Genomic DNA, 18,376 nt, shown 5'->3' on the forward strand with positions numbered 1-18,376 from the left:
AGCACTTCATATCAGAGCTGCTATACTCCGGTCAATCCAAATTTTATGCACTGAACATAGTCGAGCAAATCACTGCATTGGAAAGGTAAGTTGCTGAGGAAGAAAGCTTACATATGAACTCGCTTTTGCTGCGGGAATTATGCTGCACAACATTTATACTGCAGAGAAAGGATAAAAAAAATAAGCCACCATCAGGTTTTTACTCACACCAGGAAAACAACTGACAGCCGTCACAAAAAAATAAACGGAAAGGAAACAACTTACAGGCTACAACCAATAACGAGTAAAGCATTGCATATTTCTCCTTCTAAGCCTGTTGCAATAGCAGCTCTTCTTCCTCTCCTGGGTCTTCAGAAGTCGAGCCCGCCTCTTCTTCCTCACTTGCATCTTCAGAATTCGAACCCACCTCTTCTTTTGACCTGTCTAGAAAAGTCGACCAAGGCTCTGAAAAAGACCAAGAGTTTTGTACAACAGATCAGCAAACAATTTCAAGCTATTATTTCCTTCGGTTAAGCTTCCGAATCAGTGTAATCACTTAACCACAGCCCTTGTGTAGGAAAAAGAACAAACTGAAAACGATTAGTAATAAAAAAGTACAGCAAGAATGCATTGATCCAGATTACAGCGTATCGGTTTAATCAGTAAGCTACATGATGGTAAAGCATGGCTCATATAAGGACATAAGGCCAAAGAGCGACACATTAACATATACCGAAGAATGAATACTTTGAATTCCGAGATCATTACAAATTATTGCAAAAGCATGTGCAAATGATGCCATAAGTAACTAAGAGAAGAGAAGATTTACTGGGCCTTTGGGAGTTTCGCACCTTTAATTAATATGACTTCTGGTATGTGAGAAACCATGTCGGCATCCTCCCCTTGGCACCTATCAACCAGAGTTGGGCAGCCCCAAATGGAGAGATCCTTCAAGGCGGTCAGGTTGCGGAAGCTCTCAGGCAAAGATGTAAAATTGGGGCAATCTGCGATGTAAAATTCTTGAAGGGAAATGAGCTGTCCCAGCCATTCTGGCAATATATCTAGACCTTTGCACTCATTCAACGAAAGTAATCTGAGACTGGTAAGCTTGTTCATGCTTTCAGGCAAAGATGTCAAATTGGGGCAACAGATGATCGAAAATTCTTGTAGGGAAGTGACCTGTCCCAGCCCTTCTGGTAATACATCTAGGACTTTGCACTGATCCAACAGTAGTGCTCTGACAGAAGTAAGGTTCTTCATGCTTTCAGGCAAAGATGTCAAATTGGGGCAATCAACGATGGAAATGTTTCGAGTTGCCCCAACCATTCCGGCAGTAACTCCAAGTCCTTCAACGATCCCAAATATAGATTTCTCAGAGACATGAAGCATCGAATGGCCTCTGGCAAGACCCTAAATCCGCAGCATGATGCAACTTGAAGTATCTCAAGGGTGGGGAGGTGCTGAAGTCCATCCCATTTGTCCAGCGAAAAGTTGCAGTTTCTTATTACCATTTCAAAGGGAAGAGTGGAGGACAGAAGCATCCCAAATCCTCCTTGTGGCAATACCTCGTCGCTGTTTGTTATGGACCACAACATACATCTTGGGGGATATGGTAGGAACTTCAACTTTGGGCAGTCTACTAATTCCACGCTATGCAAATTTGGGATTAAAAATTCTTCATTTTCTTCACCTGACCGTGTTGTCCACCATTCCACTAAATTCTCCATTGACATCAATGTCACAGCTCTTAATTTCATGCAAGTTCCACCTTCTCCGTAGAATTCCCTGCCAATTTTCCTGATGTTAGGAATGTTTTCCATTTTCAGGCTTCTTAAATTTGGGAGCCGCGCAAATGGAGGAAGAGCATCGCATGTTCCAAAATCAGAAAGTCCAAGGTAGGTGAGTGAAGGGAGGTAGGAGGAGATCTCGGACATCCAGTTTGGGAAATCCTTGCACATATACCCAGTCAGCATAAATTTTTCAATGGTCCGAGGAGGTACAAGTCTCTCTAACACAGATCTATCCTGATCTCCTTGAGATCCCCATCCAAGAATTAGCATTCTCAGATCTGATTTATCACGCAGCTTGGCTCTCTCGGCATCCGCTGGATGCCTGACATTCTGAAGTTCTTCAACATACAGCTCACGACAAGTCAGCTGCGCAAGCTCGACTATACTGCTACAGCCTTTATGTTCTATCTCATGTACAGTATGTAGTGTACTTTCTGGCAAATTTAGATTATCTCTAATCTCTTGAGCCTTGTCAAACACTTTAGGTTGTGCTGATGTGACCTTAAGCTGAGTAAGACTAGTCATTCTACTGATGATATCTGGCAAGTCAATGAGAGACGAAGTAGAAGAGATGTCCAATGATTGAAGCTTAAGGTCACCTAACAAGGAGGGGAGCTTTTCGAGCCTCATACAATATGCAAAATTGAGATGATTTAGCTTAAACATGTTGCACAACGAATCGGGCAGTTGTTGCAGCTTGCAACAACTTGTTAGGTTCAAAGATTCAAGCTCTGAAAGGTTTCCAAACGAGTCAGGGAGTTTACTAAGGTCATGGCAGTCTGAAAGATCAAGTTCTTTCAAACGAATAAGCTGGCAAAATGATTCTGGGAGCATGGTCACCTTGTAGCAATCAGAGAGATTCAAGAACCCAAGCTTTTGAAGGTTCCCAAAATCTTGTGGCAGGTTTTCTAGCTTATGGCAATTTGATAGGTTCAGATACTCTAAGGAGTCAAGTTTAACATTGTCAGGTAATTTGGTTAGCTTCGAACAACCTGACAAGTTTAGGAATACGAGTTTTGGAAGGCTACCAAATTCATCAGGGAGCTTTTGAATGGCACGGCACTCTGACATGTCCAGGTGCCGTAAACATATCAGCTCACAGATTGACTCGGGCAACTCTTGGAGTTTATAACATCCCAATAAGTTGAAGAAAGAAAGTTTAGAGAGTTTCTCCAATGATACAGGTAGCTTACTGAGGCTGCTATTACCAGATAGGTCCAAATAGCAAAGTTTGTGCAGGCTACAGATTTTGTCAGGCAAGGTTTCAAGTAAGCATTTGGACAGAATTAGAGTTTGCATGTATTGAAGTGTGTGGAAAGACATTGGAAGGGATGAAATTGGCAAGGCAGTAGCATCAAGGTACCTAAGTAGCTTTGATTGATGAATGGAAGATGACAGCATTATGTTGCTTGGAGTGGATTGACCTTCAACTGAACATCCACCATGTTCCAAGTTGCTTGGAATAGATTGCCCTCTAACCGAGTTCCCATTTAAGTCCAAGACACGCAAGTGCTTGGATCGAGAAAATGCCATTCGGGGAAGTTGTTGTTTACTTGAATCCCTAAAATGGAGGGATCTAACTTTAGCTGGCAGATCTCTGAAAACCTTTGATTGATTCTGGTAGTTGAACAGTTGTGCGTGTCGGCAATAACGAGCTTTGCTCCAAGTACTAGGTTCAGGTTCATTAGCATCCAGAACAACAAATTCACCGGTAGTAATTGTTGAAGCGAGATCATGAACCAAATCATGTGTGGTGAGCTCCTGAGGAGCTTTTGCATGCACTGGACTTGGACTAACGTGAAGAAATAGCTACTATTAAAACAGGATCGCAAGATAAAATGCAGAATCCAATAAACATACTCCCTCCGTTCCATAATTCTTGTCATGGTTTTAGTTCAAGTGATTAATCGTATACTGCTAACCATGTTTACTGTTTGTCTTACATTTATACTAGAATTTTCCACGGGGACTTATCACTATTATTAAAATGGCAACCGTGATGTCATTAGCACATATGTTAATTTCAATAGCGCTATGAAAATATCAAATATGATTATCAATTTAATGATAAGGCCCTTGGAACGGACAAGAACTTTTGCCTCCCGAGCTGAAGGGAACCCTTTATTTAAAATAACAAAAATAATATTTAAAGGTTGAGTAAACTACACCACTAGTCCATGAACTAGGCAAAAATGAACATTTTAGTCCACGAACTCGGAAAACGCACACTTAAACCCTTAAACTAGGACTACTATGTCACTTCAGTCCAAAAAACGGTTTGACGAGGCTTAAACATGCCATGTGGCCACCACGTCAGCTTCGGCTAGGACCACAGGCTACTACTCGATTTTCTAGGATTTTTTTGCAAAATCACCTTGCTCGAGCCGCCGCGAGGGGCATGCGGCTGCGCCCAGGCGGGGATCCTGGGGCCCTAAGAACCACACCGTTGCCACCGCCGCCTCGCCTGAGGTTGCTATCAAGCCCACAACGCTCAATTTTGACGAGAGGACGCCGATGAAGGGGTCGCCGAAGCCGACGTGGCGGTCACGTGGCGTGTTTAAGCCTCGCCTAACGGTTTTTGGACTAAAGTGACACAGTAGTCCCGGTTTAGGGGTTTAAGTGTGCGTTTTCCGAGTTCGTGGACTAAAGTGTTCATTTTTGCCGAGTTCATGTACTAGTGGTGTATTTTACTCTTAAAGGTTTTGATTTTTTTTTCATTGTGAATATAGATATATTTGCCTATACATTTTTGTCAAAAGATACGTAGATTTTTTTCTCTGTGCAAAAATCACAAATTTGTAGATCTAGACTAGTAAAGTGTTGATCTATTTGAAATCTACAAATTTGTGATTTTTGCACACATCACAAATTAAAGTATTTCTTGATGAAAATTTATAGGTATGTTGAATTCATCTATATTTACCTGGACTAAAAATTCAGAAGTTTTTGAAACTCGGAACTATGATTTCATTTTTTCAAAAATAAATGAGTCCAAGCTTGAAAAAACATTTTCACCTTGGTACAGCTGGGTGACTAAAAGAAATAGTTATGTCTACTCCAATCAATATAATATGCACAAATAATTGGTAAGTACCATCATTGTATATATTAATGTATGTTCATTAGGTGAAAAATACTAGCTAAATGCTTCTCGATTTTTTGCAAATTCGACTAAAGTAAAATAAGTAAAATTATTTAAATTTTACCAACTGAAAACTGCCATTACAAAAACGCAATTTGAAATTTAAATTTAGATATAAAATATTTAATCACATATCTGAAATAAAAATTTATACCATATGAAATACTAAATGGAAAGAGTTTATTCCAAAGAGTAGAATGATAATAACCATCACATGTGTCTGAAAGAAAGTATAAGTTGAGTTTACTTCATGAGAGAGAGAGAGAGAGAGAGCTTGGTACGTACCGAGGACGACCGTGAAATTTGTAGGAATGACATCCCTAGAAGGTACTTGATACACCTTTCACCGTCATCCTTTGCATGAATATAACCAAGAGCGATCCATTGCTGGATTAGACGATCACCATCCATAACGAAGCCCTTTGGGAAGGCTGCTAAATATGTAAAACACAGTTTGAATTCCAGCTTCATGTAGTAATAGCTGAGCATGAGGCGTTCTAGTGTGTCCTTTTGGTCTCGCGAACCCAAATCGATCTTTGTGTCTCTTATATCTTCCCATTCTTTGACTGTTCTTAACTCGGACAACACTCTTCCGAGAGAATTTGCTATGAGTGGTACTCCTCCACACTTTGCTGCAATTTCCCTTCCAACTTCTTCCAAGCCACTTTGATCCTCATCAGGCCCAAATATCATTTGCTTCATTACTTGCCAGCAGTCCTCACTTGATAAAATACCCAGCTTGACTTGCTTAGACTCTGGCACGGGGCGGACTATCCTATGGTTTGCAAGAACACCAGTGCTCATTTTTGCCACCACGCTTTGGTTACACGTAGTAACTATAATCTTGCTACCCTTGCATCCGTATTGTAACACCCGTTTCAACTCTTCCAGTTTATTTCCATCTTCTTCCTAGAGATCATCCAGAACAATTAAGTATCTTGTGGTAGCAAGTTCAATTTTTAATTTATCATGCAGAAACTGCAAAGTGCAATTGTCAACATTGATACTGCTATTTATGCTTTTCATGATGGAACTCGCAATTTTGCGCAAATCAAACTGCTCAGACACATGAACCCAGGCTTGGAAATTGAAGATGTTCACCCTCTCATCCGCCAAAACTGATTCTGCCATTGTTGATTTTCCTAGACCACCAAGCCCAACAATTGGAATGACAGAGATATTCTCACTAGCTTCGCTTTTCAGTAGCAGGTTGACTATTTTTCCTTCTCAACATCCCTCCCCACCATTCCAGTTTTCATGCCTTGATCATTGATGGCTGCAAAAGTTACTTCAATTCTGCTCCTCTCTGCCCGTGTTTCACGAGGCACAAGATTGAGAGTCTGGCAACCCTCGATTTCAATTTTGCCTATTTTCCCCTTCAGGCTCTTCATATTGTGGGCAATGCTGATTCGTTGGAGGAGTTGATTGTTCCGGGAAAAGAATAACTTGAACTGTAAAAAAATGAAGACAACAATCATTTGCCATTGTCTTTTCATTTCAAGTCTCACACTCGCATGTTAGTGAACTAGACTTCAGAGTGTTTAGTGATCATGAGAATTATTTCAGAGTGCAAAATCTTCTGAAAACACCCTAGATCTTCAGAAAAAATGTCTCAATCCTTGTTGGAAGTTATTTTGACACAGTCAACTTTTAGGATTGAACATTTGCAATATGAATCTTAATATATTAGCTTCCACCCTCCTCCACACATTTTTCAAAACTTTTCCTTTTTTTCTAAAAAGTTTGAAGTGGCCAGCTAGAGGAAAATGTATACAAGAAAAATGATACGATAAGTCATTTCAAAAGTATAAGAGAAGATGGCTATTTAAGAATTTGATACAACATCTGAAATGACATTTTTACAAGAACTTTGAGTTTGAAGTGTGACTGTGAGTACCTTCGATTGGGTTTTGCTGATGAGCTCGTTGGCGTCCAGCTCATCCAACACGTCCTCTACGTCGTAGACGACATCCTTGAATTTCATGAGCCACCGCCCAAAAGCTTTTCCATCTCTTTCTCCTCGCCGCAGCCTGTCATCGGCGTCATGCATCAGGGCCTCCAGATCTTTCATTTTCTCCTCCATGGCTTCCACATCGTCCCGGAACCCCCACAGCAGAGCGACTTCCTCTTTCACGAGCTCGCTAAGCTTGCTATCGATTTGTTCCCCTACGGCACTTGCAATCATGCCCCCAAGCTCCGCCATGGCAGGCTGCGCAGAGCGAGGCAGGGAGGTAAGCTCTTGCTCCCTCTCTCACAAACTGGTACGTATATTGTCCTGATTGTGAAAGCAGAGCGGTAGGGAGCCGCTGCCTTGTGACTCCCTGCGTTTATAATGGATCAGCACAGGCCTGGATCAGCATGCTTTGCTTACAACTATTATCTCTCATTTTTAATTGGACCCGCTCGGGTCTTCTTCTGTTTTCAACTCTTGGGAACCAGTAGCCACCACTGCTTCACTCATTGTTGAGAAATGCGACCTTACAAGTTACAAGTACTTAATAACTAGTCCAGCCTGCCAACGGATGCATCATTCTTTTTTTTATGACCTTACAAGTACTTCACTTGTTGTGGCACCATCATGTATTAGTAATGTGTATGGTGATCAAAACTATATCTGACTGGAATTTATATACATCACCATCATCATCAATTCAGCATGAGATTAATCAATAAGAATTTAACTGCCATTTCTGCAGTAATGTGTATGGTCATCAAAACTGTATAAGGTTGATTAAGAATTTGTGTTGATCTAGACTTGCTCGAGTCTTATCTTTTCTTTTTTCATTTCTTTTTTACGCAAAGTATCTTTTCTTTTTCGGTACTAACCTATATATTAGGCAAATTCTACCGTACCCAATACTCCACCTGGCTTCGATGGAGTATTGGGGAAGGGCACTTCCGTCTTTTCATATTTTCGCCTTAGTAAAAAATTAAAAAATATCACAGATCCTTTCCCTAAGCTTTCCCCGATGCCTTCTTCCTAATCACAGCGAGCCACCGCCCTTCTCCCAGCCCGCGCCCTGCCGTCCTCCCTTTCTACAGGCATCCACCGCCGTCTCCCTACTCACAGAGCACCACCGCCCTACCCCTCCTCACAGCGGGCGGCCGCTCCGCTCCATCCTGACCTATTCCCAGCCCGCCGCGCCGCCGCCCTTCTCCCAACCTGCACCGCTCTCCCACAAAGCTGCGGACAGAGGGCGATCCCACATCCTCGGACAGAGCTGCTGAGAATTGAATTTCGGGTTGCATTTGCTTTTAGTTGCTCATTTCTGTGTGCTTTATACTGCATATTCTTCAGCAATCTCCCATCAAATTTTACATCAGCAATAAAATCTAGACAGGGAAATGGGAAGATCTGAGCAGCAAAGTAATTTCTACCAAAATAAATCAAGCCAAATTCGTACACGAGCACATGGAAGATCCGCAGAGGAGTGGAAGGAGGATTGAGTTCATCTCATCTAGGAAACCCCACTCCTACACGAGGTAGCCATAGCACAGAGAAGGTTGGCGGATGTTTGGGTACTCTGGCACTCTGCAGCAGCGGAACAGCGCTGGCCGAACTCATCGGACAACGGGGCCATGGTCCGAGAGGGCCGCCACCGACGGGCCGTGCCTCCATGTCGAGGCGAGCTCCGGGAGGAGGTCTGCAGGGGCGGAGGGAGTGGAGGAGGTCTGCAGTGGGCGCCGGAGGAGAGCTTCTCATGCGACGGCGAGAGAGGGTGGGATGGGGAAGAAAACTGTTTCGTTTTATTTCCTCGTCTTTGTGAGTTTACATTTTTACCCTAGTGGACGAATACTCCATCCAACTTTCACATGATACTCCACACTTCCAAATCGGAGTGTCAACGAGTAACAACTCATCTAAATTTCAGAGTACCGTAGAAGAGCTCATATATTAAGTCAACTCTTGGAACCAGCCGACCATGATGGAAGTTCCATCGATGAGAGGTACGACCTAAGAACTATACAAAATACACAGTACCCCAGCTTGTCAGTTGCTTGCTAATGGATGCATCATGCATCCTTTTTCTATATATTACGAGCTGCCAGCACCTATATGACTGGAACGGGAATATGTACATATACAGCAACATTATGAAGATGCAGAACCTAATATCGATGAGAGATACGACCTAACAAGTAACAACTATAAATACACAATACTCCAGTTTGCCAGTTGCCAATGGATACATGGTCCTATTATATTGCGAGTTGCCAGCACCAATTACTCTGACTGGAATGAGAATATGTATATATACATCAACACTACGAAGACTCATGCTGCTAAACAAATTTGCTGATGTATAAATAAGTACTCCCTCCGTCTCATTTAGACGTCTTTTAGACATAAATACATTTATATTTAGGCAAATTTGACTCACTTGACACGAGAGTGCTCCGGAAAAAAAAAAGATAGAACTAAATGCAAAATTGAGCATCTACCTCCACGGTTGGCTCTGCGGAACCTATACTGTATCTTATTCCCACTAATCACGGAATTCCACATGCGGGAGCAATCGCCTTCGGGCTACCAATCCAGCTATAGCACTAGCACCAATCCCGATCCGGCAGGGAAATGGGAATAATCTTCAGCTAAACTGGGACTAGGCCGCCTCAGGCCCACGCAGGGCACCGCAGTCCAGTCCAGTCAGCCATCTTCTTCTCTGGCGCTATATGTGCGTCGTGCGACCGTTTGCTCCGTCTGTGCTCTGTCTTCACGCGACTCAGGTCGGCAGTTGGATGATCGACCAAACTTTACCCTATCAAATTTTTTGTAATTAACCAAGATTTGGTTATTGTTTGATGAGAGCCAACTATTTGGCAAGCCAAATTTCCACTATCAATTCTAATTTATTATTTTGATCAAAGTTGGGCAACTCACGGACAAGGAAAACCTCAACCATTTTTTTGGCAAGGCTAGTATGGGATCAAACCAAACAGCCCTCAAATCTTGTATGGAGTACTCCTATTTAGGTTTTCAGAATAGTTTTGTTGTTAGCTCCAGTGGTACAAGTGGTGGCATTGCTATGTATTGGAATGATGATATTTCAATGAATTTCATTCATTATTCACAGGATCATATTGATATGATAGTTCATGAGGGGTCGGCTGAACCCTGGAGGTCCAGATGGCAAGGGTACTCGAAACCTGATTACCCAACGGGTCTAGACCCGATTATATGCGGGTCTGAGGAAAAATCGGACCCCTAGGTCTCTAAATGGGGAAATTTGCGACCCGTCAGGTCTGGCGGGTCAGGGTCTGGTACTGCCTTACCCGAATCCACCGTGTACCCGGTTCAGTTTTTCACACACGTAGATCTAGACCCATACTCACCATTAAGAAAATTATGGCCCAGCCCATTTACTTCAACAACTCAACCGTAGGTGCAACTCTCCCCGTACATAACTCCCTGCCTCTCCCATCCCTTAGCCGCCTCTACCCACGAGGCCAAATCTTTATCTTTACCGCTTTTTAAGCCACGGTTAAGAGCAACTCTAGCAGTTACCGAACCCGACCAATCCGAACTAACCGAGTTCGGACCAACCGAATTCCAGATTTCAGTACCGTCAGAGTTTCGGCAGAACAGATAATGAATACGAAAACCGAAAAACACAAAAATTTGAAACTCCACGTGAAATTCATATAAATAGGGGTTGGTTCTTCGCGATTCATCTCGCAGATCATTGGAATTCGTCATTTGGCCACATACTTAAGTTCTACTACATCTACTAGTTTGACATTTACGAATAGTTAGCTGAATTAGAGCAGCAAACACCCAAAAACAAAATTGCTACTCGCCTGCCCCGCCGGCTTCCGGTCCCCTCGCCGGAATGCTTACTTACTCGGAGCAGTCGTCACCAGAGGCATGAGAGCCACGTTGAAGAGGTCGAAGGCCTCTGCGAGCATCCTCTCCTCGATAGCGAGGCGGTGCACATCGTCATCGGCGATGGAGTGCTTCGACGCCTCCTTTGCACGCGCGATGTCCTCGGGGTCGAACCCTGCCTCCGCCTTCGCCGCATCCCTCCCCTTCCTCATCCTCCTCCCCCTTCGCATCCACCTTCCCAACCGCAACCGTCGGCGCCTCCCCGACTATCTCCACCGACGAATCGGAGGAGGAAGAAGAGGACGGCGGAGCCAACCAAAGCCAATCACTCGTCGGCTTGGGGTGGACACCGCTCGAGCTCCCCTCCCCGGTGAAGGAATAGCTGAAGCGGCGGTCCCCATCCACTCCCCGGCGGGCGCTGCGGCCGGGCCACCTCACCCAAATGCGGGCTCCACGATTGCGGCTGGCCTCGGAGTCGCGGCGCCGGGTTTCTTCCTCGGCGATGGTGACCCGGACGCCGCTAGGATTTTCACGACCGCTGGGACAGACGGCCAGACACACGCCTCGAGCGTCGGAGGGGATCGGGGGCTGCATTTTGCCTAGGAAGCTCGCCGGAAATGGAGTTGGTGGCGGCGGCGGCGGAGTTGGGTGGATTGCGGCGGCGGGTTGTTCGGAGAGCAAACTGAAAAGCCCCCTCCGAGCCCTACATATACTGCGTGGAAGCGAGGCGATTCGGTGACCTGAATTGGGTTTGCATTAAACATCCTTGATTCGGTATCTGGTCTGGCCCATTTTTCGGCCCAAAACTGAAAACCAAGTTTGGTTCACTCAGGTTCGGTAACTGTTAGAGTTGCGTATGTCCCTGGTACACCCACGCACGCTCGCTAAGGCTACTCATAGTGGGAGTAACTTAGGTAGTAACATAAGTGCCAACTAAGCATTTTGGTGACATGGCATGGTAATAAATGAATAAAGAGAGAGGTGGTAACTAAATATGTTACTCACTCCGATCCATATTAATTGTCTCAAATTTGCCAAATATGAATATATCTATGACTAAAAAGCATCCAGATACATGTAATAAAAAGTCACTTAATATGAGACGGAGGGAGTATATGTTACTCGCTCCGATCCTAAATTCTTGTCTCAAATTGCCCAAATTTGAATGTATCTATTTTTAAAAAGTGTGTGTAATATTTGGACAACAAAATTTAGGATGCAGGAGTACTCCGTTACTCTAGGTTGCTCCCGCGCTAAAAAACCAGCCGTTGCCTCCCACCGGCACGATCGGGCGGAGACTGGCAAAAAATATCTACACCTTCCTGATTTCCCTGTCTCGTCGTTCCCACCTCCAGCGCCGCCATGCCGACTCCGACCCCGCCTTCCACAGCTGCGGACGCCGCCGCCCTTCCTCTTCGCAGATGACGTCTCCCACGCCCGTCGCCCTCCTTAGCCGCGTACGAAGCCTCCAACAGACGCTGCATCCGCCTCCCTCACCCGCGGCCGCTGCCGTCCGTCGCAGCCTGGGACGCCACCGCCCTCCCTCGCCACCGACGACGTCGTTCCGGATGCCGCCCCCGCGTTCCATCGCGGATGACGCCGCCGTCGCGCACCGTCCGTCCGTCGCCGCCATCATATCCTCCGCTCTCTCGCGAAGCCACCACCGCGCGCCGGCGCCGCCGTGTACCGTCAACATCCACGCATGGCCGACAACTAGGGCTTTCGCAAACCGTGGTAGGTGATGATGAACCCCCCATTTGTCGCCATGTTCTGCTTATAAGGTTGAGTGCCAGCCGCATCTATGTGTGCAAGTCATGTGTTTGATGAAATGCCCATAACGAGTCATGGTAGTCAGTCGTCTTCCCCCACTTGATCTATATGCCTTGTGGTGAACTGAGATTATTTTGCCTTACACCCCTGCACCATTTTATTTGTATAAAACCATGATATTATGTTACTCCCTCCGGCCCATATTATTTGTCTCAAATATGCCCAAATATGGATGTATCTATGTTTAAAAAGCGTCTACATGTAATATTTTGACAAGTAATTCCGGCCGGAGGGAGTACCTATATTTGTATAAGACCATGATATTCTGTTGCCTATTGACTGCTGGAGTCTCCTTTACATAACCTTCTGGTATGAATGAATCAATTAGTGTTCCTTAATTAATCTTCCCTTGTAGTTTTCGTCTGTACATGTGTAATCCCCTTCCTGCCTGAAAAAAATGGCTGCTCAAGTACAAAACAGCTGTCTTGTTTTTGTTTCCTTTGATTGCTGTCATCCACTTCTATTACTTTTCCTTTCATAGTTCTTGCTCCTATGAATATTGTGGTTTAGGGTTATTGACAAGGAGAGGTAGCCTTTTAGTGTGGTATGACATTTTAATTTGTTATCATCTTTTTCAATATACATCTCCAGTTCAGGTTTTTTGTTATATTTTCTAGAGGTTCTTTGTTATTTTCGGTTCTTACATGTCTAAAAGAAAAGCTTCAGTCTAACATTCTGGAACAAGCTCATGCTTGGATCAGTTCATGTTTACATCAAACAAACAGGAATGGAGTAATTTTGTGTTTCTTCAAACATTTTCCTAGCTATGAATAGTGTCGGGCCTGATTTTGGCTACATAGAACTGCTTAGATCTGTATCTTCCAAATGATACTGGTAATGCTTGTGCAACTTCGGTTTGTTAATTTCGGGATAAGAGAGAAACTGCGAGAGGGGTGAAGTAGTAGGATATATTAATTTCACTACAGAATGCTTATCTCCTGGATCACGTGCTGTTGAGACAAATAAATTGGTCAATGATAAGCAGATTTTTTACTGCAACTTTCTACATTTCATTTGTTTACTGCGGTGACAATTTTTAGTAGCTGTGTAATGATTTGGCTTTTTTAACTGAGTTCATTAGGTACTACACTAGGAAGGAGTTCAGTTGGAACTTCAAAAATTGAGAGGTATGATGGACATATATGCTTCATAGTCCTCCTTTTAATATTAAGTTTTCTTACATCATAGTACATGGTTTATTGTTGATGAACAGAAAGCTTTAGAAAAACAGAGGAAGCTTTATGGGAAGACAATTTACTTATTTGGAAGCACTGAGCGTAAGTATGCCTACTCTTACGAGCTCATAAAATGATAGCAAGATGGTACGTTTAAGCTAGCTATCCTAATTCCAGCCATACTTCTCTGGATTGTGATATTCATGATGGCATTTTGGTAACTGATTGTTGCTTGGAGTCTTGCAAAGGGCTGTAGATGCATCGACGACCGGCACAGGGGCTATGGACAGTGGTGGACTGGTGGTCCTGCTGGAGGTATGTATTTTTTTATTCGGGGATGCAAGTAGCTGGCCACTTTAAATAATAGTAGCTTTTAATTGTCCATAAACTTTATTCTTAGATACTGTAGTCATTATTTTTATTTGAGATGCTCACTTTGTACCAAATTCTAAGGAAAAATCATGTATATCTGATATTATAAAGGAAATCTACGTGATACTATACAGATATTATGTTATTTTTCCCTTGAACTAATCATTTAAGTATTAGTTAACAGAAATATATTTCTTTGAACTAATCATTTAAGTATTAGTTAACAAAAATATGTTTCTTACAACATGTCTTCTATTATGTTATTTTTCCCTTGATCTAATCATTTAAGTATTTGTACCAAATTCTATGGATCGAAGAGAGGTTTCGGAAAAAAACATTTGATCAAAGATTTGCAAAAGGAAACATAGAATTGATGAAACAATTGAGACAGCTAAAATTGAGACATACAAACACATAGTTACTGTGAATTATATTTTAAATATAATTAAATTACGTTTGTCCGTAGCAACACACGGTCACCCCACTAGTACGAATTATTTTTTTCCCATGCCCATTGGCCCCTCTCTCTCTCTCTTTCTCTCTCCCAGTGGCCGTCTCCTTCTCCAGCCCCTCTCTCACGACTCCTTCAGTCCTTCGCCGGTTGCTCCCCTTCACTCTGTCGTCGTCTCCTCCGTCCCCCGCCGTCTGCTCGCCTCGGCCACGAAGCTGTTGATTTGTGTGGGCTTTGTGATCTGGGCTTTAATGGCAAAAGATGGAATTTTGATAAGCGAGTTGATGGCGGCACTTTTACACGGATATGCTTGGAGAGAGCGTTGGCATCTACCTCTTGGTGGTCACGATTTCCTTTTGTTGCTGTGTTCCATCTGACGGCAGCAAGATCTGATCATTACCCGGTGTTACTCAAGTTGACAGAACCGAGGCAAGGAACGGGCGAGCGGACTGAACGTAGTTTCCGCTATGAGAAAATGTGGGAAACTCATGAGAAATTTGAAGAATTCATGAAGCAGATGTGGAGTGAGAAGAAACCATCTCTGTCCATGGCAGATTTGCACGCAAAACTGATAAGCATGTTCGTTGATTTGATTGCGTGGAACAAGGGAATTCGTTAAGGTAATCGCTGCGAATATAGCGCCATCCTGTGGGAAGTTGTAGTACGTAGCAGGGAGTTCGAGCATGCAATTTTCATGCATGAAGGGAGAGCTTACAATTCTGATGCTCATATTTTAGTAAAGAGAGCTTTATCACTCCAACACGGCAGACATCTGTGGCTAATTAAGCCCTGGCAAGATGCTAACGCACCCATGTCTATTGATTAGGAAGTCTGTGTTTCTGCTCAAAAATAAATAAATTCATCCCTATATTGGCTTTGTTTCGCTCAAGTGGAAGTTAACTTCCCTCTACAAAAAAGGAAGTTAACTTCAGATTCCATGCAAAACGAAAGGACTATCTCTATACTTACAAAGTAATCAACATTTCTTTCTAAAACCACCCCATAAAATATACACGGACTATTCTTACCTCACAATTACTCATTATTTGGGCCCACTAAAGCCTAATAACTACCATGGGTCTACTAATTTTCACAATTGTACACTAGGAGTTGGGGCTCGCCCTGCCCGCCTTTTGGAGGACACCTCAGGCTACCTGAGGTCTGCTTGTGAACAACAGTGCATTAACGGAGCTGTATATTAACCACGAGCTGAATAGTAATGACAGTTGCAACATACATAGTTCTGGGACTGATCAGGAACTAAACGAACGCAGTGCATATAGTACGAAGACTGACTTCTACACGGTAAAGGTAAGAATTGACTTGGGATGCTGGCATACAAAGGTAGAGATAAGAGAAGCTACTTCTTTTGCTGAGTGGGAGTTGCAAGTGAGAAAAGAGAAGCGCAATGATGAAACTCGGTAAGGGTAATAATTGACTGCAAACATTTTATTTGCGTTTCATAACTTCAGCTAAAGCTAGTGAACATGGAGGCGCAACATTCTTTCTTTTTTGAGAACAAGCTGTTAGCTGAAATGGTGCCGCTGAAAACCAAAATGTCATAGTGATCACAGAGGCATAACAATTATAATTTATATAAATTTCTGGTTGGTCTAGAACGAAAAGACATTTCTACACCAAAAGCAAGGTTTTGTTACGTGTTTTGCTCCGGCAATATATGTTGCTTTTGTAGCGAGTCGACCGCAGGTGGCAACTCAATCTATGGAACATCACCCAGTCAGAAAAGATAAAATGAAGCAACACATTAACATAATTTCCAAAAGAAAATTGGAACAACTTCATTAACCGCTCTAGAAATCTCGACGAATTAACTTCCTTGCCTCTGCTATTTATACAGAAAGCTGTAATACACAAAAATTAGCACATTGATTTTTCATGAGTAAACTTACAAATGAAAATCAAGATTTTGAAGTGTGCTAATGAATTTCAATGCATAAGAGTTCTTAAACAATTTCATTGCAGCCAAAGCATGTCGATATCAAAGGTAGGTAGTCTTTTTAGGTTTGGAACCATATACTGGTATTAGCATTAGTTAGGGAACCATGCATAACAAAGTACTGCTACCATACACGTATGTGGCAATAAAAATATGTGGACCCTTTCGAGAACATGTGGGCATAAGGCGTTCTTAACAATTTATCTCATCGAACCCTAGTGACATAAAGCGTTAAATGTGTGACCCTACGGGTTTGATAATATGTGAACATGACCGAGACACCTCTCCGATCAATAACCAATAGCGGGACCTAGATGTCTATAATGGTTTCCACATATTTCACGAAGATCTCTCATTGGTTGAACCACGATGTCGAGGATTCAACTAATCCGATTTCTAATTCTTTTTGTCTTGCGATATACTTGCCCGAGATTTGATTGCCTGTACCACCATACTTAGTTCAATCTCGTTCCCGGCAAGTTCTCTTTACTCGTTCCGCAATATAATATCCCCGTGACTAAACACATTAGTCACATGTTTGCAAGCTATTTAGGATGTTATGTTACCGAGGGGGGCCGGAGATATCTTTCCATCACATCGAGTGAGAAATCCCAGTCTTGATCCATGTAACTAAACAAGCACATTCAAAGATACCTGAAGAACACATTTATGATTACCCAGTTACGATATGATGCTTGATGCCCACAAAGTATTCTTCCGGTACTAATGAGTGGCCTAATCTCATATCTAAGGAAATAATATTTGACATAATGCATGAAAGCATTAGCAATTTAAACTTAAGTGACACGATCAAAAGTTATGTTTAGGTTTGGGTCTGTCCATCACATCATTCTCTTAATGATATGTGTCGTTATTAAATGACAACACATGTTTATGATTAGAAAACCTTAACCATATTTTAATCAACGAGCTAATCTAGTAGAGGCATATTACAGACACGGTATTTGTTTATTTATCCACACATGTATTTTAGTTTCCAATTAATACAATTATATCATGGATAATAAAAAATTGTCAAACACAATGAAATATGATAATAACTAATTCATTATTGCCTCTAGGGCATATTACCAACACTTGCTGACTAATTTCTTTTCACAGCTTCATTTCTTGTCAGTTAAAACTAGCTGGCTCTTAATTTCCCTAAATATGGCACCAGAGTGAGCAAGGATATATGTCTTCGATGAGATAGTTTGCTTCACCACCGATGCATAAGTTTCAGTAATCAACCTGGCTTGCTCAGGTGCATACAACTTTGGTTTATAGCTAATAGGAGTATTGTAGCTTCGCTAGCGTGCCCAGTTCGTCCTCCACTGGATGTAACAACACTCCCATTCTGATCACTGACAATAAGTCTCCAGCTATCTCTCTTGTTGATATTATCTTGAGCTTTTATTTTAGAACCGAATGAAAAAAAAAGGTTGAATCAACAATTCATAGACATTGATGAAATTTCAGTGGAATACACATTCAGAAATTCCAGAAGTTCCATTAGACAGGCTGGAGTAGATATACTACGTACATCAAATTCATTTATCCCAGGTCATAACAATATAATACAATTCAGCAAGTTGCACAGCAACAAACAGTGAAGCTGTCTCCAGGAAAATATAAAATTCAACACTATTCGTTGCACAAATAGGACTAGTGTCTCCAGGAAACTACAAAATTCAGCAATTCAATCATCTAGGTAACACTTGAGGAAGAACCCATCTAAAAAAACATTTTCTTTTCTAAAACCACACCACAAAATATACACGGACTATTCTCACCTCACAATTACTCATTATTTGGGCCCACTAAATAAAGCCTAACAACTACCATTAGTCTGCTAA

At 42.6% G+C, this 18,376-nt stretch overlaps 1 long non-coding RNA gene and 1 pseudogene across 5 annotated transcripts; one reads left to right on the top strand and one right to left on the bottom strand.

The window, feature by feature from the left end:
• Positions 1 to 141: 141 nt before the first annotated feature.
• Positions 142 to 7,114, bottom strand: LOC100840304 (annotated as a pseudogene).
• A 4,911-nt stretch (positions 7,115 to 12,025) lies between these two features.
• On the top strand, positions 12,026 to 18,376 carry LOC104582799. 5 transcript variants are annotated; one of them, XR_002964157.1, is made up of 4 exons: positions 12,026 to 12,469; positions 13,647 to 13,692; positions 13,779 to 14,055; positions 17,643 to 18,376. It is a non-coding gene; the product is annotated as an uncharacterized LOC104582799 (long non-coding RNA). The 5 variants fall into 5 exon arrangements; XR_730811.3 differs by lacking the exon at positions 17,643 to 18,376 and adding an exon at positions 15,671 to 16,206; XR_001405972.2 differs by lacking the exon at positions 17,643 to 18,376 and adding an exon at positions 14,979 to 15,431.

Source organism: Brachypodium distachyon, chromosome 2 (assembly GCF_000005505.3).
Source record: "Brachypodium distachyon strain Bd21 chromosome 2, Brachypodium_distachyon_v3.0, whole genome shotgun sequence".
Classification (NCBI taxonomy): domain Eukaryota; kingdom Viridiplantae; phylum Streptophyta; class Magnoliopsida; order Poales; family Poaceae; genus Brachypodium; species Brachypodium distachyon.